We start from the raw sequence: 21,336 nt of genomic DNA on the forward strand, positions 1-21,336 counted from the left end.
GCCCCCAGGGATGGGGCATCCACGACCTCCCTGGGCAACCCGTTCCAGTGCCTCACCACCCTCTGAGTGAAAAACTTTCTCCTAATATCTAACCTAAATCTCCCCTGTCTTAGTTTAAAACCATTCCCCCTTGTCCTATATGATCCTTCCTTGATAATAATTGATTATTATTATTAATTAAACAATTTAACTAAAGGGGAAAAGAAAGGGGGAAAGGGGAAAAGAAAGGGGGAAAGGGAAAAAAGGAAAAAACCAAAACAAATAAAGGCTACGTGGAAGTAGTGCAGAGGAAAGAAATTACTCTCTACTTCCCACAAATGAGCGATGCTTGACCACGTCCTTGAAGCAGGGCCTCAACGTGCGTAGCCGGTGTTTGGGAGGAAGACCGACGTTTTCACAACGAGAGCCCAGCCTTCCCCTCTTCTTCCTGTTTCCACCTTTTATTGCTGAGTGTGACATCATACGGTATGGAATATCCCTTTGGTTGGTTGAAGTCAGCTGCCCTGGTGATGTTTGTCTTCTTGCTTTTTTGCCCACCCCCTAGGAGGGTTAGAGAGAGTCCTGATGCTGTGCCAGCGCTGCTCGGCAGTAGACGCAACACTGGTGTGATACCACTGCTGTTCTAGCTACAAGTGCAGAGCACAGCACTGTATGGGCTGCTGCAGGGAAAGTTAACGTCCCAGCCAGACCCAGTACAGGCCGTTGCCTCTTGTCCTATCCCCACTAACCACTGCACAGAGGGTGGCGAAATCCCACTGTCTCCCACGCAGAAGATATTTGTAAACATTGATAAGATCCCCTCTCAGTCTTCTCCAGGCTGAACAGACCCAGGTCTCTCAGTCTTTGCTCATAGGGAAGATGCTCCAGGCCCCGTATCATCTTTGTTGCCCTCCGCTGGACTCTTTCCAGGAGATCCTTGTCTTTTTTTGTACCGGGGAGCCCAGAAGTGGACACAGTACTCCAGGTGAGGCCTGCCCAGGGCAGAGTAGAGGGGGGGGATCACCTCCCTTGACCTGCTGGCCTCGCTCCTTTTAATGCACACCAGGATCCCATTGGCCTTCTTGGCCACCAGGGCGCACTGCTGGCTCGTGGTCAACCTGTCGTCCACCAGGACCCGCAGGTCCTTCTCCGCAGAGCTCCTCTCCAGCAGGTCATCCCCCAGCCTGTACCGATACATGCGGTTGTTCCTTCCCAGGTGCAGGACTCTACACTTGCTCTTGTTAAACTTCATTTGGTTTCTTCCCGCCCAGGTCTCGCTGAATGGCAGCACAGCCTTCTGGCGTGTCGGCCACTCCTCCCAGCTTTGTATCATCGGCGTACTTGCGGAGGGTGGACACTATTCCCTCATCAAGGTCGTCGATGAAGATGTTGAACAAGACCGGACCCAGCACCGACCCCTGGGGAACACCGCTAGTCACAGATCTCCAGCCGGACTCTGCGCCACCGATCGCCACCCTCTGAGCTCGGCCAGTCAGCCAGTTCTCAACCCACCTTACCGTCCACTTGTCTATCCCACGCCTTCTCAGCTTTGCTAGCAGGATGTCGTGGGAGACAGTGTCAAAAGCCTTGCTAAAGTCAAGGTAGATGGCGTCCACTGCTCTCCCTCCATCAACCCAGCTGGTGATGCCATCATAGAAGGCTACAAGGTTGGTCGAGCACGATTTCCCCTTGGTGAATCCATGCTGACTACTCCTCATAACTTTCTTCTCTTCCAGTGGCTTGGAGATGGCATCCGGAACAAGCTGTTCCAACAGCTTTTTCAGGGACAGAGGTGAGACTGACCTTTCCAAGAGCTCCACATCCTTCTTGTGCTGGGGGCCCCAGGCCTGCACGCAGTATTCCGGGTGGGGTCTCCCAAGAGCAGGGTAGAGGGGGAGAATCTCCTCCCTCTCCCTGCTGGTCACCCCTTTTTTAATGCAGCCCAGGACTTAGTTGGCCTTCCGGGCTGCAAGCGTGCGCTGCTGGCTCACGTCCAGCTTCTCGTCCATCAGGACCCCCAAGTCCTTCTCCGCGGGGCTGCTCTGAAGTTCTTCTTCTCCCAGCCTATAGAGATACCTAGGATTGCCCCAGCCCAAGGTCAACGCCTTGCACTTATGGCATCCCTTCCCTCTATTGTATCGACTGCACCGCTCAGCTTGGTGTCATCTGCAAACTTGCGCGATTCCGTCGTCTATGCCATTGCTAAGGGTGTTGAAGAGCACCGGTCCCGAGCCCGACCCCTGAGGGACGCCACTTGTGACCGGCCTGCGCCCAGACATAGAGCCGTTGGCCACAACCCTTTGGCCGCGACCAGCCAACCAATTCTTTATCCACCCAACAGTCCATCCTTCAAAGCCCTACCTGTGAAATTTAGAGAGAAGAATGTGGTGAGGGACCACATCAAAGGCTTTGCTCGGTCCAGGTAGCATATCCTGTCCCAGGACTGGTTTCAGCCGTAAACAACAAACAGTTATGAAGAGAGATGTAGCTTTGTAAATATTTTTGTTGCCTTGGGTGAATTGGTGTCTGGTCACATTGATTGGCCCACGTGGTAGCTGGGAGATGGCCGACGGGGAGGACTGAGATGTTAAAGCTGCCTGTGGTTGCCTGCCCCCAGCCCCGTCCCCGTGGGCCATCCCGATGGCAGTAGCGCCCGCCTGGAAGCTCAAACTGAAGCGAGCGTATTCTGATGTCATTACCCTCCAAGCCTGTCAGAGAGGCAGAAGCGCTGTGGCCTCCTCAGGCAGGAACTGCACGTGTGGGGACGGCCGCGTCCCTGCCGCCGTGTCGGGCCAGTTTGAGCTCCGCTCTCCTATGCGGCTGCAGGGCACCGCGGACCACGCTTGGGCAGCCTCGGGGGGCGCTGCCTAGTTTTCCAGAAGCTTCCTCCCCAGCTGAGCAGAAACCCAGTTGTGATGCGTCAGGGCTGAGCGCAGGCTTTGTATTCCTTCCCGCCACCCCCTGCACGGGAGGTGCAGCTTTCCCCCTCGGAAACACCAGCAGTTGAAGTGGGGCTCTCAGGGAAGGTTGTGGAGCAAGTTCTGAAAAGGTAAGGCCTGCCCTGGCAAAAGCGGGGATTTGCCTGCAGGGAGCAGCGCCCAAAAGCCACCAGCGCGTTTGGGGTGGAGCTGATAGGGTCATAAATAACGCTTGGGGCTACGAGCGTGAGGTCCCACATCTGGTCCGGGGCAATCCTAAGCACAAATCCAGGCTGGGCGGAGAATGGATTGAGAGCAGCTCTGAGGAGAAGGGCCTGGGGGCGTTGGTTGATGAGAAGCTCGTCAACCGGAGCCGGCAATGCAACGTGCGCTTGCAGCCCGGAAAGCCAACCGTATCCTGGGCCGCATCAAAAGGAGGGTGGCCGGCAGGTGGAGGGAGGTGATTCTCCCTCTCTGCTGCTGTGCTCTTGTGAGGCCCCACCTAGAGTAAGTACTGTGTTCAGCTCTGGGGTCCCCAGCACAAGAAGGACGTGGACGTACTAGAAGGCGTCCAGAGGAGGGCCACGAAGATGACCGGGGGCTGGGGCACCTCTCCTAGGAAGGCAGGCTGAGGGAGTTGGGGTGGTTCGGCCTGGAGAAGAGAAGGCGCCGGGGAGACCTTGGAGGGGCCTTCCAGTACCTAAAGGGGGGGGGGGGCCTACAGGAAAGCTGGGGAGGGACTCTTTGCCAGGGAGAGGAGCGATAGGGCCAGGAGTAATGGTTTTGAAGTCAGAGAGGGTAGACTTAGGTTGGATAGTTGGAAGCGATTCTTTCCTGAGAGGGGGGTGAGGCACTGGAACGGGTTGCCCAGAGAAGTGGTGGATGCCCTGTCCCTGGACGTGTTTAAGGCCAGGTTGGATGGGGCTTTGAGCAACCTGGTCTAGTGGAAGGTGTCCCTGCCCAGGGCGTGGGGAGGGGGGGGTTGGAATTAGGTGATCTTTAAGGTCCCTGGATTACCCTCTCAGTGGGGAAACAGGGGAGGGTCCTGTCATCAAAAAGCATATAAACTGTGTTTTGGAACTAGTAGGTGTGCTCTCCTGCTTGTGGGGCGCCCACCATTGCAATCAATCGCGAGTAAATTACTACTTCACTGAGATCCTCGCCTGAGCCTAAGTTATTGGCTACGGAGTGTTTCTCGCAATTTGGGGGCTCGTCCGGGATCCAGTCACCTACCGGGGAGCCCCACCGCCGCAGCAGGAGGAAAGCATGCCCCGCTGATTTCAACGGTCCTGTGCATCGACGGTGGCGGTTCTGCGGAGAGCTGACAGAGGGCCCGAGACTGATTAAAGAGGCGGGATCCGTGAAGTACTGGGAAAGAGAAGAAGGTAGGCACTCCGGGTTTGCTAATTGATCCGGTAACTCTGTGCACAGACCAAGGTAAGAAATGTTAAGTATTGCCTTGGGGGTCGGGTGAGACTCTGCGTGATGTGTGATTGAGACGTACTTTTGTACGAAGCGAGTGTGGAGTCCTGATCTGCGGTTCTGTGGCTCTGTGAGGGGCGCGGCCGGAGACGGACGAAGCGTGAGATAAGGGAGAGAAAGGAAGAGTCTCGGGAAATTTGGTGTACGGTAAGCCCTTGCACGGGGGAAGTGCTTGGAAGTACACCAGGGAATCTGGTAAATTCATAGGTGTGTGGTAGCCCTTGCACGGGGAAGTGCTTGGCAGTACACCCCCATTTTCCAGAATCGGAACGTTAGTGTGAGGTACCCTGCAGGAGGGAAATTTCTGTAGCAGCACACTGACAAGGGCTAGGAAAAATGGGAAATATCCCTGGGGGAGTGCCTACCAACAGTTCTTCCTGAAGAATGATAAGAAATTGGAAACGTAATCCCAAAATTAGAGGAGATTGTAGAAGGGGAGAAAAAAAATTAAATATTGTGTATCAGTCTGGACAAAAGAACCAATTAAGGAAACAGCAGTATTTTGGCCAAAATACGGGTCTGATGAAAATTCAGGCTTTACGTTTATGTGTAAACAATAAGCTTCCTTTTTCGGAGAAGGAGCCAAGTTATGCTCCCTATAATCCTAATATTGTACCCGTGGCAGCAGCAGTCACTCCAGGAAGGGAGACAGGGACTGTAGTTAACACTGTCCCTAAAGAAGGATCGTACTCTAGGCTCTGTCAAGAATTAGAACAAGGTAGAAGATATATTGAGAATTTTGCCTTCCCTGGCACTAACAGTACTAACACTAACGGTGTATCCTCTTAGGTGAACTACCCCCCCTCCTTAGCAGCAGAGAGGTTAAGAAGGAGAGGAAGTCTTTATTCGAGGACCCCAACAGCCTAGCTGAACAAATAGACCAGTTCCTAGGACCTGACTTATACTCTTGGGGGAGGGAATTATGCCTATGAGTATGTTGTTTACAGGGAAAGAGATGGGAATGATCAGGAGGAGAGCTGCTATACAAGAATGGGAAAGAGCTCATCCTCCGGGACCAGGGGTACTACCGGCAGAGCAGAAATACCCACTTGCCAATCCTGGCTGGAGTAAGGATAGTGTGCAACACAGAAATCATATGAGAGACTTGGGGTCAGAATGAGAAAGTACTCGGGGATGAGTCCCGAGGACCCGGTATCCCAAGGGCTCTTGAAAGTTCATTGTGTGATTAAAGCCTGGCAAGATATGCAGAAAATGCTCCAGAAGGTGGGGGGATGTAGTGAACAGTCACTGGGGGGCCCTCCTGCGGGAGGCCCTGGAGGTGTGTGTCCGGAGGGGAGATGAGAAGGAAAAGCAGAGAGCGAAACTAATGGTATTGACAGTGCAGCGGGTAGTGAGGCAGAGGGTTGGAGAAAGAGGAAGAAAATCTTCAGGGGGAGTCAGGGCCAGGATGGAAAGGAGAGGAAGAGAGATGAAGGAATGGCAGGCAAAGAAGGCTGCCTGTGTTGTGGCCTGAATCCTAGCAGGGACAGGCTTTGATAAGATGTTTTAAGTGTGACCAAGGATTCCCAGGGGATGCAATGTATGATTACATTGTACCAAGAAAAGACTGCCTGGGGAAATGAGGCCTGTAAGTCTCTCTTTGCTGTTCCTTGTGTGATAGCAACATCGCGGTTCCCCCTGCATTCTCTACAGCTATAGGTAACCATACAGCTTGCCTCTCACGGCAGGGTGTGAGTGCTACCCAGCATCTGGGAGAATTTGCCTTGTGCTACCAAGGACTTGATGGGAAACTGCTCAAGACTTGAGATCCCCACCCAGGGCAGATCTCTGGTGGTACGGTGGAGGGAAGATCTTACGGTCCACCCTACCATATAACTGGGGAGGCACTTGTGCGCTTGTTCGTTTAGCTATACCCTTCACCCTGGCATTTGAAAGAGAAACATCACAAATACCCAGAAGAAGTTAAAGAAGCTTAGGAGTATCATTCGATGACAGAGTATACGTAGATTCTATTGGGGTGCCTAGAGGAGTTTCCGATGAACAGAAAGCCAGGAATCAAATTGCTGCAGGGTTTGAGTCACTGTTCTGGTGGGTAACGATCGATAAGAATGTGGATTGGATTAATTATATTTATTCTAATCAGCGGAGAGTCATAAATTATACAAGGGATGCGATGAGAGGAATTGCCGAACAACTAGATGGCACCAGCAAACTGGCTTGGGAAAACAGAACATCATTAGGTATGATGCTCGCGGAGGAAGGAGGTGGGGTGTGTGTGTGTGATACTGAGCAACCATTGTTGCACTCTTACACCCAGCAATACTGCCCCAGATGGCTCAGTAACTAGAGCATTGCAAGGGCTTACCACCCTTGCCAGTGAATTGGCAGAAAAAGTAGGCATATTTACATCCTTGATCGTAGTTGTAGGAGTTTTGACAGCCATTGGTTGCTGCATTATCCCCCGTGTAAGAGGACTAGTACAGTGGTTAACTGAAACCGCACTATTGAAACAAATGACCATGGAGCCACCACCTTACTCAGATAAGGTGATAATGAGGAGATGGAAAGCAAAGAAAGCGAAGGAGAAGACGAAATCTACCAAATTACACCTTAGAGAAAGGTTTTTCAAAAATCAACGGTTTATAAAGAAGAAAAGGGGGGAATTGTCATTTATAACAGTTGGGGGCTCGTCCGGGATGGCTTTGGTTCCTGAATTCTGATTTGATCTAGGAGAGGCGCCTCACCATTTGGTGGCTCCTGTTCGGGTCAGGTCGGGACTAATGGCATCTTGAACCTGAATAAAGGTAAGCAAAGAATTTGATTTTGTTACGAGCTCCCTTGCCGGCTGCAGCACTGTATTTTGCCCGTAATTCTGCGCGCGAAGATCCGAACGAAGACGACGGAGTCGTAAGCATTTAAGGCGTATACCGTTTGGTTGGGTGGGATTCGGTTGCCTGCGTGTGTAAGAGTGTGACTGAGACGGAACTTAGTTCCGAAGCGAGTGTGGAGGTCTTCTAACCGCGGCTCCAGTCTCCCGCGAGGGACTTGGCCGGTGAAGGACCGAAGCGATTCCTATAGGATTCGTGGGTGGGTGATAGGTCCTGAACCCCCTGCAAGACACTCTTACTAAGGTAACCAAGGGCTGTGGGAATTGCCATGGTAAAATTCCTAGATGGGTCAGACAGAACTGAAGACCAAGGACCAGAAGAAAGGGAGCAAATTACCAGACATACCACCAGAAAGTCCATTAGGAATAATGATTAGCGGACGCCCCTAGGTGCAGCCTGAGTGTTTTGCTCGGAGGGGACTCCGCTCTCGGCCGCTCACCGCAGGAGCAGACAAAGGCCTCCTGAAGCTGCGGACAAGCGGTATGTTTTCAGCTGCTGGAGGGATACTAACTGGAGTGTTAATAATTGTATGTCTTATTCTTAAACGTGCAGGTATTTTGTGTTGAAAGCGTTTGTGTAAGGGTTTGAAACCAAGTGGAATGAGTCACTCCACGAAGAACACAGTCAGAGGCAATACTTGTTTGGTTGGTTATCATTCTAAATTATATTCTTGTGGTATGAATGAGATGTGCTAGAGGCCTCTCTGTGTGATTGCATGATTGTGCTGTGGGAGTGAGACGCAGCGTCGCTGCGAAGCGAGTGCGGAGTTCCGATCCGCGGTTCCGTGTTCTCCGTGAGGGGAGCGGCCGGAGACGAACGAAGTGCGTGACAGACTGAAAAGAAGTGCTGTTTTATCCAAGTGTTGATTGGTGGTGCCCAATATGTGGGCCTGGCAGTGTATCTTGTGATCCTATTTTTGCTCTTAAATGCTTTGAGTGTGACAAGAAAAAAGGCGGGAGCATTATCTAAGTAACTAACAGTTTAGAAGCCTTGGTGTATTTGCTGTGGTGTTTGGTCAGTTTCCCAAGTACTGGAGAGGGGGAGGGGGCTGACTGATTATCGAAGCGGTAGAACGGAGAGAGTCATTTCTTTGGTGGTTCGGGTTTGAGCCCTGGGAATCCGGTAAGAAGGGGGAGAGCGAATTTATTTAGGCCTCAATACCTTTTTAAAGCCCCCATATTGACGGATACACAGGAGTGATCCCTTGTTTTGTATGGGCTTACTAAGAAAGTGCATGAGAAAAATCGGCATTCGGCTTGAAATTCGGTCCTGTTGAAATGTAAATTTTGTGGAAAAGGTGGTCATGTTCGTCTAGAAGACGGAAGGCTGAGTGCTTCAGCTCTTTTCCTGAAGTTCCGTGGATTTATGATTGGAACGGGGCTCCTTAATAATCTGAAATAGTAAAGTTTGTATGCGGGAAGAAGCATTTAATCCCAGAGAACTGGGACATTTGGGAAGAAGATTAGGAAAAGATAGTAAAAAGGTTTGCGTGGAAATTGAAACAAAGGGCGGCAACTAATAAGGAACAGTAATAAATAAATAAAAGGGAATGGAAAATCAAAGAAATGAGTAATATCCAAAACAAAGACGTTTTAAAGAAAGCCTCCTTGGGTGCATATTGGCACATTCGAAGGATATTGTTAGAACTTGGAGCGCAGAAAGGAAGAGGACTTCCACTAAGTATTGCAATCAGTGGTGGCCACTACATAAGCTAAATGGCCACTTTATGGATCAGTCGACTGTAACACTATCTTGCAACTAATGTTTTTGAGGAGAGAAGGAAAATAGGATGAAGTGTAGTATACTGATACGTTGTTTCAGCATCTTAGAGAGAAAAGGAGTGGAATTAATTGGCCCTTGACTGAGCCTTTGGTGTTGGCATGAGAAAAGTACAGGCTGGAGAAAGATAAAAGGAAGTGTTAAAAGAGTTGTGGACGGTGTTAAAGGTGTGGCATGTAGTATTTAACAGAGCTGTTTGAAGTTGAATGAGCAGGGAAAGAGGATGTAGGAATGTTAATAGTTCTGCCTCAACAGGAGGCTGTGATCTCAAAATCACCGGTGTGAGCCCTTTGGGGCAGAGGGACCATGATGGGTCCGAGAGAGTTGTCATGGAAACAGAAGGGCAGCTAACTCTTAAAACAACCTGAGTTTATGAGTGAGCTCAGATTGCCGATGGGACCGCTCAGGGAACTGTTGACAATTGCATTCCCCTGACCGACCCCCCACTGAGACTATAGCCACCCCGGAAATAATGAACGGTAAATACCAAAATCTGGTTAAATTGGGAATGGAGAATCAGTTCCAACAAGGTCCAAAAGAAACCCCTATGGAACTTTTGGACCAACTTTGAAATGCAATGGAAAACAAAACAAACAAACGAAACTGGAGAAAATAGGGGCTAAGTTAGAACAAGGAAAATGGACGCTGCCAGACAGGCGAGAGATACTGCCAAAAGCTTACGCGAAGCAAATATTGGGACGTTTGCATGCACAAACACATTGGGGTACAAAGGTGTTAACTGATCATTTGCTAAAACAGTTTGGTTACGTTTTTTTTTTTTTTTTTTTTTTTGAAATAGCAAAGCCAATTACACCACGTTGCTTACCTTGTCAGAAGATAAATAAGAAAGTGTTTCGACAAGCAGCCACAGGAGGGAGAAAAACAGCTTATGGGCCTTCCGAGAGAGTACAAGTTGATTTCACTGAATTGCCCAAGGTAGGGAGGATAAAATATCTATTGGTAATAGTAGATCATTTAACGCAATGGGTAGAAGCTTATCCCGTAGCATGAGCTACGGCACAAATGGTGGTAAAAATTCTATTAGAACACCTGATACCTAAATATGGGATAATCCAGTACATTGACTCTGCTCAGGACACACACCTTACTTCTAAAATAATAAAAGTATTCTGTCAATCATTGGGTATTCAGTGGGAATACCATACTCCGTGGCACCCACAAAGCTCAGGGAAAGTAGAAATCATTGAATTGAATTGAATCAAACAATAAAACAACAATTGGCTAAATCAATGATCGAGACACAAATGCCCTGGATGAAATGCTTACCATTGGCACTTCTAAACATAAGAACTAAACCACACAGTGAGACTGGATTATCGCCATATGAAATGTTATATGGTATGCCTTATTCTCAAGGGATGCCTCTAGGCAACAATGTAGTTGAGGGTCGTAGCATCCGGAAATATATAATTACTATTGGAAGGAGATTACAAGAGCTAAGAGAAATTGGAGTGATGGCTCAAACACCACCTTTAGGATTTGCTATTCATAAGGTAGAACCAGGAGACAAGGTCTTAATAAAAACCTGGAGGGAAGAATCATTGAACCCCCGATGGGAGGGACCGTACTGTGGAGGAATGGTTAAGTAAAATAGGACATGTGGATGTTGGGCAGTTAGGAGGCAATGGGCTAGTAAAGTACCGTACTCAACTCACATGAGTCTGGCACATACGCAGCTGGCTGAGAGCCAATCAGGATCAAGGACACGATGCCCTTGAGCGATGGGGAAAGTCCCTAAGGCAGGACGGTGGCTAAAAGAAGGAGGAACTAACTGAAAAGAGTGGGAAATGTTAGCCAATCCTGAGCTTAGTTTTTGCAATATGTATGAGTTGATTATGTTCAAACTAGATAAAAGGCGACTGAGCTATCAATGAAAGTTGAAGTTCATTGTTCACTCATATTGAGTGTCTGTGTCTTCCTTCCGTCGACAACACCGTACCTTGTTTTACTTACTACTGAAACAGCTGTGAGAACAGCAGAAAGGGGTTGGACCCGCACATCCAGAATAAAAGGACCAGTAACTACCGAAACTTGGAGGGTTGAGTCCGCTCCTGGGGAACTGAAACTAAAGCTAAAGAAGAACTAATGTTCTGGCAGTGACGCTCTGCATGAATTAAGGACGCCAAATAAGGGGGACAAGCCTAAAGGGAGGAAAGGGAGAAGGCAAGACCGGGGCAGGACCCTCGACTGCGGTGTGCATGGTCTACCGAGGGAGGCAACCCCTATGGGTATTGACTGCCGAGTGAGAGGGCCTCGACCGGACTTCTCCCACGCTAAGGTTAGGTTGTCCCGAGAAAATAACATAAGAACCTTTTTTTTTAAACCCATATAAAATTGTGATTTGTTTTCCAGGAGCTGGATCACGCCGACAGGCTGAACTGAATGGTAACACAAGCCCCAATCGACCCTGAAAGCGGGCCCAACCCCTTGATTGAAGGCGTCTTGCCTATTATGATCTGTGAGGAATGTTTTAACCATTCGTGTCAATGGAGAGCTTGAAGGAAAATGTATTCGTATGTTCTTTCCTTGAAGTCTCTGATACCTGGGGGTTTCAGAACAACTGCTAACTGTTCTGGCTTCTGAACGGGACACTATGCAAGCCCCTGATATCTGGCCAGGAGATTAAGGAGAAGGGAAAAGCTGAAGGACGGCTAAAAGACAAAGCTCGCAGGGAACGCTGTGCAAGCTTTTGACATGCAGCCAAGGAGTACAAAGAAGAAGGACAAGAAAAAAAAAGCCGGAGGGGAAGACTATGAGCCTTCATCATGGAAGACCCCCAGAGGGACCACCAGAGACTGATACGCATGCTCCAGTAGGAGGGTTCAGATTCCGGAACTAATTATAATAACTCTGTTGTGTTTTTTTTTTTTTTTTTTTTTAGAAATAGTAATGAATATGTATTAGTCTAGGAGCATAAAAAATCAGCATCTTGATGTAACGGGTGTGCGACTAGGTGGAGCGGAGACTCCTGGCGCACCCAGCGCTGTTTGCTTACCTCTATTCTTTTAATAAATTGTAAACTTTGATTATAGTCCTCTTTTGGGACTGAGCTATTTATAACAACTTGGGGGCTCGTCCGGGATGGTTTTGGTTCCTGGATTTTAATCTAGGAGAGGCGCCCCACCATTTGGTGGCTCCTGTCCGGAACCAATGCCATTTGAACCTGAATAAAGGTAAGCAAAGATTTTGTTTTTGTTATGAGCTCCCTTGCCGGCTGCAGCATTGTTTTTGCCCGTAATTCTGCGCGCGAAGATCTGGACGAAGATGACAGAGTCGTAAGTGTTTAAGGCGTATACCGTTCAGTTGGGTGGGATTCGGTTGCCTGCGTGTGTGTAAGAGTGTGTCTGAGACGGAACTTAGTTCTGAAGCGAGCGCGGAGGTCTTCTAACCGATAAGCAAATATTGGGACGTTTGCATGCACAAACACATTGGGGTACACAGGTGTTAAGTGACCATTTACTAAAACAATTTGGTTGCATTGTTGTTTTTTGTTTTTTTGTTTGTTTGTTTTTTTTTTTTTTTAAATAGCAAAGCCAATTACACCACGTTGCTTAACTTGTCAGAAGATAAATATGAAAGTGTTTCGACAAGCAGCCACGGGAGGGAGAAAAACAGCTTATGGGCCTTCCGAGAGAGTACAAGTTGATTTCACTGAATTGCCCAAGGTAGGGAGGATAAAGTATGTATTGGTAATAGTAGATCATTTAATGCAATGGGTAGAAGCTTATCCCGTAGCACGAGCTACGGCACAAATGGTGGCAAAAATTTTATTAGAACACCTGATACCTAGATATGGGATAATACAGTACATTGGTTCTGATCAGGGCACACACTTTACTTCTAAAATAATAAGATTATTATGTCAATCATTAGGTATTCAGTGGGAATATTCTAAGTGGTATTGGAATATTCTAAGTGGTATTCTTTATCTGCTAGATTATTTCCTCTGGTGTGGTAATCTAATTGGGTATTCAGTGGGAAAATTCTAAGGAGAATCTCCATCCTTTACTGGATGCGGGGGGGAAACCTTGTTACAAAAGATGAGGAAAAGGTGGAGGTGCTTATGCCTTCTTTGCCTCAGTCTTTAGCGGCAATACCGGTTGTTCTCTGGATACCCAGTACCCTGAGCTGGCAGAAGGGGATGGGGGGCTGAATGTGGCCCTCACTATCCACGAAGAAATGGTTGGTGACCTGGTACGGCACTTGGATGCGCGCAAGTCGATGTGGCCGGATGGGATCCACCCGAGGGTACTGAGAGAACTGGCAGAGGAGCTGGCCAAGGCGCTTACCATCATTTATCAACAGTCCTGGCTATCAGGGGAGGTCCCAGTTGACTGGCGGCTAGGAAATGTGACGCCCATCTACAAGAAGGGCCGTAGGGCAGACCCGGGCAACTATAGGCCTGTCAGTTTGACCTCAGTGCCAGGGAAGCTCATGGAGCAGATTATCTTGAGAGTCATCACGCGGCACTTGCAGGGCAAGCAGGCGATCAGGCCCAGTCAGCATGGGTTTCTGAAAGGCAGGTCCTGCTTGACGAGCCTGATCTCCTTCTATGACAAAGTGACGCGCTTGGTGGATGAGGGAAAGGCTGTGCATGTGGTCTACCTTGACTTCAGCAAGGCTTTTGACACCGTTTCCCACAGCATTCTCCTCAAGAAACTGGCTGCTCTTGGCTTGGACTGGCGCACGCTTCGTTGGGTTAGAAACTGGCTGGATAGCCGGGCCCAAAGAGTCGTGGTAAATGGAGTCAAATCCAGTTGGAGGCCGGTTACTAGTGGTGTTCCCCAGGGCTCGGTGCTGGGGCCAGTCCTCTTTAATATCTTCATCGATGATCTGGATGAGGGCATTGAGTGTACCCTCAGTAAGTTCGCAGATGACACCAAGCTAGGCGCGTGTGTCGATCTGCTCGAGGGTAGGAAGGCTCTGCAGGAGGATCTGGATAGGCTGGACCGATGGGCTGAGGTCAACTGCATGAAGTTCAACAAGGCCAAGTGCCGGGTCCTGCACCTGGGGCGCAATAACCCCAAGCAGAGCTACAGGCTGGGAGAGGAATGGTTGGAAAGCTGCCAGGCGGAGAAGGACCTGGGAGTATTGGTTGATAGTCGGCTGAATATGAGCCAGCAGTGTGCTCAGGTGGCCAAGAAGGCCAACGGCATCCTGGCTTGTATAAGAAGCAGTGTGGCCAGCAGGGCTAGGGAAGTGATCGTCCCCCTGTACTCGGCTCTGGTGAGGCCGCACCTCGAGTACTGTGTTCAGTTTTGGGCCCCTCGCTACAAGAAGGACATCGAGGCGCTTGAGCGAGTCCAGAGAAGGGCGATGAAGCTGGTGAGGGGTCTGGAGAACAAGTCCTACGAGGAGCGGCTGAGGGAGCTGGGCTTGTTCGGCCTGGAGAAGAGGAGGCTCAGGGGCGACCTTATCGCTCTCTATAGGTACCTCAAGGGAGGCTGTAGCGAGGTGGGGGTTGGTCTGTTCTCCCATGTGCCTGGTGACAGGACGAGGGGGAACGGGCTAAAGTTGCGCCAGGGGAGTTTTAGGTTGGATGTTAGGAAGAACTTCTTTACCGAAAGGGTTGTTAGACATTGGAACAGGCTGCCCAGGGAAGTGGTGGAGTCACCATCCCTGGAAGTCTTTAAAAGACGTTTAGATGTAGAGCTTAGGGATATGGTTTAGAGGGGACTGTTAGTGTTAGGTCAGAGGTTGGACGCGATGATCTTGAGGTCTCTTCCAACCTAGAAATTCTGTGATTCTGTGAATATCATACTCCGTGGCACCCACAAAGCTCAGGGAAAGTAGAAAGATTGAATCAAACAATAAAACAACAATTGGCTAAATCAATGATCGAGACACAAATGCCCTGGATGAAATGCTTACCATTGGCACTTCTAAACATAAGAACTAAACCACACAGTGAGACTGGATTATCGCCATATGAAATGTTATATGGTATGCCTTATTCTCAAGGGATGCCTCTAGGCAACAATGTAGTTGAGGGTCGTAGCATCCAGAAATATATAATTACTATTGGAAGGAGATTACAAGAGCTAAGAGAAATTGGAGTGATGGCTCAAACACCACCTTTAGGATTTGCTATTCATAAGATAGAACCAGGAGACAAGGTCTTAATAAAAACCTGGAGGGAAGAATCATTGAACCCCCGATGGGAGGGACCGTACCTTGTTTTACTTACTACTGAAACAGCTGTGAGAACAGCAGAAAGGGGTTGGACCCATGCATCCAGGGTAAAAGGACCAATAAATACCGAAACTTGGAGGGTTGAGTCCGCTCCTGGGGAACTGAAATTAAAGCTAAAAAGAACTAATGTTCTGGCAATAAGGCTCTGCATAAATTAAGGATGCCAGAAGAAGGGGACGAGCCTGAAGGGAAGAAAGGGAGAAGGCAAGACCGGGGCAGGACTCTCCACTGCGGTGTGTATGGTCTACCGAGGGAGGCAACCCCTACGGGTATTGACTGCCGAGTGAGAGGGCCTCGACCGGACTTCTCCCGCACTAAAGCCAGGTTGTCCCAGGAAAAAGAAACAAACAAGCAAGCAAAGATATGTGTATATAATAAATAAGATTTTTTTTTAACCTATTGTAATTAGTTTCCCAGGAGCTGGATCACCCTCAAAGGCTGAACAGTAACCCAAGCTCAAATAGATCCTGGAAGTGGGCCCAACCCCTTGATTGAAGGCGTTTCTCACATCCCCACGATACCCCCTGGACGACGCAGAAAGATGTTATACTTCCTGGTACTATTTTTACAAGGGCAATTAAGCCATGGGAATAACTTTTTCATTCTGGGGGAGGAAGTGGCCAAGGCTTTTAACCTTAGCAATTGCTGGGTTTGTGGGGGACCAGGGGGAGCTGAAAGTTGGCCCTGGGTAGCTGGCCCGGTTGAACCTAAGCGGTGGGTTAGTAATTTGAGTGAAGTTCATAATGGTACACAATTCTGGAAAGAGGAAGAAGGCCCGTGGCAATTGCACTCGTCAGAGAAAGGTATATACTGTTTAAACAGAACAGGAACAGTAAAGGTGGGAAAAAGCGTTTGTAAATGGGCTCTATCTCCTGGGTATGAATGTACTGATCCTGAATGTGGACCTATAAACTGTACAGCAAGTAAAGGAAAATGGAATGCTAGGCATGTCCAGCTGAAAAACGGGACTTGGCTGAAATGCTCATATAAGAAAGTTTTTGGACCTGGATGTGAAGCCATGGCAAGAGCACAATCAAAGGGACAATTCGACGTTCAAATCCTGAGTTGTCAGCGTGATAACACCACTAGGGAGCAGCATGTGGTAAGAGTCTACCGCTGGAGGTGGCAAAATGAGCATGGGACACAAGTGTTCTTTAAACATTTCTGGTCAGCTCGTAATATGACAAGTCGTGAAGGAGAACTTAGTCGTCATTGTGAGTGGGAATCTAGTGCGGGAGCTTGGAGGTGTATATATATATGAGTACTAATGGGGCAAACATTGTAACAGGACCGCTTGGTAATGGAAACACTTTTGTATTTTCACGCCCCAAGGAATAAAAGAGAATGGGACGGTCCTTTTCCAAATGGGACGTGGGCTCTAAAGGGACATTATTGGGTGTGTGGCAAACAGGCCTATAAAAGGCTACCAAAGGACTGGTCAGGAATATGCTATGTGGGGTACATAAGGCCCTTGTTCTTTTTATTGTCACAAATACAAGGAAATCACTTAGGAATAAAATTATATGATGATCTGAATAGAGAAAAACGATCTATTGATGCTTCCTTAGCCGGAGGTAGTGCTCAAAAATGGAGAGAAAATGAATGGCCCCCTGAAAGAATCATACAGTATTATGGACCAGCTACCTGGAACCCGAATGAGGTAATATCTGGAGCCCGAGAACCTATTTATAATTTGAATCGAATAATTAGGTTGCAAGCTGTCCTCGAAATAATAACCAATCAAACAGCGACAGCTTTGGATCTTTTAGCTGACCAGTCCACCCAGATGAGGAATGCTATTTTTCAACATAGAATGTTGTTCTGCTATTTACTAGCAGAAGGGGGGGGTGGGGTGTGGAAAACTAAATGAAACTAAACTAAACTTCATGGCTGCCTGGTGGACCATGGGTTAAAAGGATGCTATTTTTATTTTTATGTGCTGTAATGATGTTATTATTCATACCTTGTATGATACCTTGCTTTACATTATTGATGCGCCGGATGATAAATAGTACATTTGTAATGACTTCATTAAAAAAGGAAGGGGATATGTCAATTATGCTGCTTAAGAATTGGACCTTCCGAGAACGGACTGATGGAATCCAGTTATTAATGACAAAAGTTGAAAAAGAGACACGAATTGAGGATATTAAAAAGAAGATAAGGGATTGTGAGGAATGTTTTAACAATGCGTGTCAATGGAGAGCTTGAAGGAAAATGTATTCGTATGTTCTTTCCTTGAAGTCTCTGATACCTGAGGGTTTCAGAACAACTGCTAACTGTTCTGGCTTCTGAACGGGACACTATGCAAGCCCCTGATATCTGGCCAGGAGATTAAGGAGAAGGGAAAAGCTGAAGGACGGCTAAAAGACAAAGCTCGCAGGGAACGCTGTGCAAGCTTTTGACATGCAGCCAAGGAGTACAAAGAAGAAGGACAAGAAAAAAAAAAGCCGGAGGGGAAGACTATGAGCCTTCATCATGGAAGACCCCCAGAGGGACCACCAGAGACTGATACGCATGCTCCAGTAGGAGGGTTCAGATTCCGGAACTAATTATAATAACTCCGTTGTGTTTTTTTTTTTTTTTAGAAATAGTAATGAATATGTATTAGTCTAGGAGCATAAAAAATCAGCATCTTGATGTAACGGGTGTGCGACTAGGTGGAGCGGAGACTCCCGGCGCACCCAGCGCCGTTTGCTTACCTCTATTCTTTTAATAAATTGTAAACTTTGATTATAATCCTTCTGATGTTTTACATCAGAAGAGTCACTGGGAGGTGCAAGCAATGTGTGATGTTGTTCTAAGAAAGCATGTCTGCGTAGGAATATATACTTTAGGGAAGCACACATGCAGAGGATGTACTATGTGTCAAAAGGTAAATAAAAAGGTCTTCTGTAACCTATCTTGAGGGGGACGGGAGCCAGGGCTTTGACCTTTACAGGTAGACTTTACTGAGTTACTTGTTTGTCCTAATTGACCACGTGACTGAATGGGTGTAAAGCTTTACTGCAAGGATTAAAGCAGGCCTTAGAGATTGAGTGGGATTTTCACAGCCCCTGGCACCCCTCCTCTTCTGGAAAGGTAGAGCGAATGAATGGTGAAATTAAGAAACAACTAACAAAACTTATGCTGGAAACTAAGGCTTCTTGGGTAAAATGCTTACCCCTTGCACTGTTAAACATATGGACGCAGTCCAGAACTGATGTAGGAATTTCTCCTTTTGAAATGCTATATGGTATGCCCTATGACTTGGAATTGCCACTTGATCACCCTCAATTCTAATTAAGACTTGGAAAGAGACTTTTTTTAACACCACGATGGGGAAGGCCCCTATGTTGTTTTGCTTACTACAGAAACAGCCGTCCGGACTGCGGAGAAAGGATGGACGCATGCCAGCCGTGTTAAAGGACCCATCTGTGACAAGAAGTGGGAGATCGCTCCAGGAAACAAAGACCTGAAGCTCACATTGCGACGAACTCGATAGGTACCGTGGGTTAAGGTAGAGGCTCTCCCCTGAAGAACACTACTGCTGCCGAGAAGAACTAAAACCTCGTAGTTGGCTGCAACCCAACTGACGAGTGAGGCAGAGGAGTGAATAAGTGGGGAAAGACATGGGCCTCAGCCATTCCTATCGGTATTTGGGGGTTCTCGCAGTGATTTCATCCTGCGTAGCGACTCAACACCACCCCCACCAACCTTTTAAATGGACTTTAAGTCGATTCGAAGATCAACAGGTTATTGCAACCCAGATAACATCGGGGGGGGGGGCCAAGCTTTACTTCTACACTATGTCAGCTGATCTCGAGGCCCCGATGCTGGGAATATATGGGATTTTATTTCTGCCCAAGTTCTAACCTGGGAAGGGGGTACTGTAAATGCCTGAACGTGTATTATTGTGCATACCGGGGGTGTGAAACCATTGCTACAGACTGGACACTCGGGGCTGGTCGGGATAAATTCTTACAAGTGGGATATGGGCTGCAAGGTTGTAATCGACAATTGGATCCCCGTTGCAGGTGGTGAGGGCATGGTATAGGGTATACAGGAACCTTCCACGGAAATAAAGAAATTTGCAAGGTTCTATATATAAATCTAACAAACTCGGACGATACTAGCTGGGTACTAGGAAAAATGTCAGATTTTACGAACACGGAACAGATAGGGGAGGACTCATACTAATAAAGAAGGGAAAACCCGAGACTTCCAAGGTAGTCGGGCCTAATAAAGAGTTACTAGGGGAAGGTTTGGTTGTCCAGACTGTAAATATACCTGGGACTGCCCAACCTACTACAGTGTTTTCTAGTAAGTCGACAGAGTTATCCTTTCCCACACTGCTTCCAAACATTGTGGAAAAAAAAAAAAGAAAGGGGTCGTACCCGAGAGTAGTATGTGGAAAGTTATAAATGCTAGTTTCCAGGTACTAAATCAAACTAATCCTGAGATAACTGAAGGGTGCTGGCTATGTGTAAGTGTTAAGCCCCCATATTATGAAGCTATAGGAGATATGGGGAGGTCTGAATATTCAAATGAGTTAAATCCTTCCAAATGCAGTTGGGGTCAGGAAATCGGGATAACTTTGACTCAAGTTACGGGAAAAGGTAGATGTATCGGCACAGTTCCAAGAGATAAAAATGATCTGTGCCATGTCACTGAAAAAATGGACCAAACACACAAATGGTTAATTCCTGCAAATAACACTAGGTGGGTATGTTCATCGTTAGGAGTCACTCCTTGCATATCTTTAAAATTGTTTAGCACATCTCATGATTTTTGTGTACAGGTGGTCATTATACCAAGGATTCTATACCACACTGAAGAGTATATGTATACCCATCACACAGTGGCTGAATACCATCTGGTAAAGAGGGAGCCTATTACGGCCGTCACCTTAGCCACTTTAATGGCTCTCGGGGCTGCAGGTGCAGGAACTGGAATTGCTTCCCTGATAAAACAAAGCCAGGAATTTACTTCTCTACGCTTTGCCGTAGATGAGGATCTGGCCCGTATAGAGCAGTCAATAACAGCTCTGGAAAAATCGGTTAGGTCATTATCCGAAGTGGTACTCCAAAACCGTAGAGGGTTGGATTTGATTTTCTTACAACAAGGAGGACTGTGTGCAGCCCTACGTGAAGAATGTTGTGTATATGCAGATCATACTGGGGTGGTAAGAGATACAATGACTAAATTGCGAGAAGGATTAGAAAAACGCAAAAGGGAAAATGAGGCTCGTCAGAATTGGTATGAATCCTGGTTTAATTACTCACCTTGGCTTACTACCCTGCTATCAACCATAGCGGGGCTCTTGTTGTTACTTACATTAGCACTGACTTTTGGACCATGTATATTCAATCGAGCAATCACAGTTGTGAAAAGCCGATTAGAGGCAGCTCATCTTATGCTCGTGCGTGCTAAGTATGAATCTCTTGAGCAGGAGAAGGACGACGCAGAAACTTTGATGCTCAGCAAGCAAATATTGCAAAAATTCAATGAACAAAATATGTTAGAAAAAGAAAAAGGAGGGATTGTGATAAATTAGTGGGGGGTTGTTCATTGTCTTTGAGGAATTTGGAGAATCTGCTGGGGAGAAAAGGTTGTAAAATTTAATGGCCTTGATAAGGGAGGAAGCAGGAGGGGGTGTTGGGTGAACATCCTTGAGTTAAACCAGACTCTGTGAAATTCCTTACCACAAGACATCCTTTTTGCCGCTTCACTACCCCCACCTGAACACGAAGCAGAGGAATAACGACCTCCCCTCTCAACAATAGACTGCGCAGCCTCAGCCAGTTCAACAAGTCCTGATAAGCCAGAATTCAACTGCTATAAAACAGCAACACTGGAAAGGGAAGTTGTGTGCTGTTGCGGAGCAGAGACTCCCCAGCCGCCCAGCGCTGTTTTGCTTGTGTCTGCTTACTTGATTAATAAAATAATTTCAATAGACCAGTAAATTGTGTGGTCTAATTTATAACAGTAAATAAAACCGGAGATGCACTTGGATTAATTGCAAAGCAAAATACTAAGATGAGGACTGCTTTGTATCAAAATCGCTTAGCTTTGGATTATTTGCACAAGAAGGAGAAGTCTGTGGAAAATTTAACCTTAGTAATTGCTGTTTTATA

At 47.5% G+C, this 21,336-nt stretch overlaps 1 long non-coding RNA gene across 2 annotated transcripts; it reads left to right on the plus strand.

Moving 5' to 3' along the window:
• The first annotated feature begins 4,185 nt into the window (after positions 1–4,185).
• On the plus strand, positions 4,186–11,756 carry LOC116501418. 2 transcript variants are annotated; one of them, XR_004254425.1, is made up of 6 exons: positions 4,186–4,282; positions 6,484–6,580; positions 7,071–7,144; positions 7,781–7,872; positions 9,807–9,943; positions 11,381–11,756. It is a non-coding gene; the product is annotated as an uncharacterized LOC116501418 (long non-coding RNA). The 2 variants fall into 2 exon arrangements; XR_004254424.1 differs by lacking the exon at positions 4,186–4,282 and having other exon boundaries at positions 6,161–6,580.
• Positions 11,757–21,336: the final 9,580 nt, after the last annotated feature.

Source organism: Aythya fuligula, chromosome W (genome assembly GCF_009819795.1).
Source record: "Aythya fuligula isolate bAytFul2 chromosome W, bAytFul2.pri, whole genome shotgun sequence".
Taxonomy (NCBI): domain Eukaryota; kingdom Metazoa; phylum Chordata; class Aves; order Anseriformes; family Anatidae; genus Aythya; species Aythya fuligula.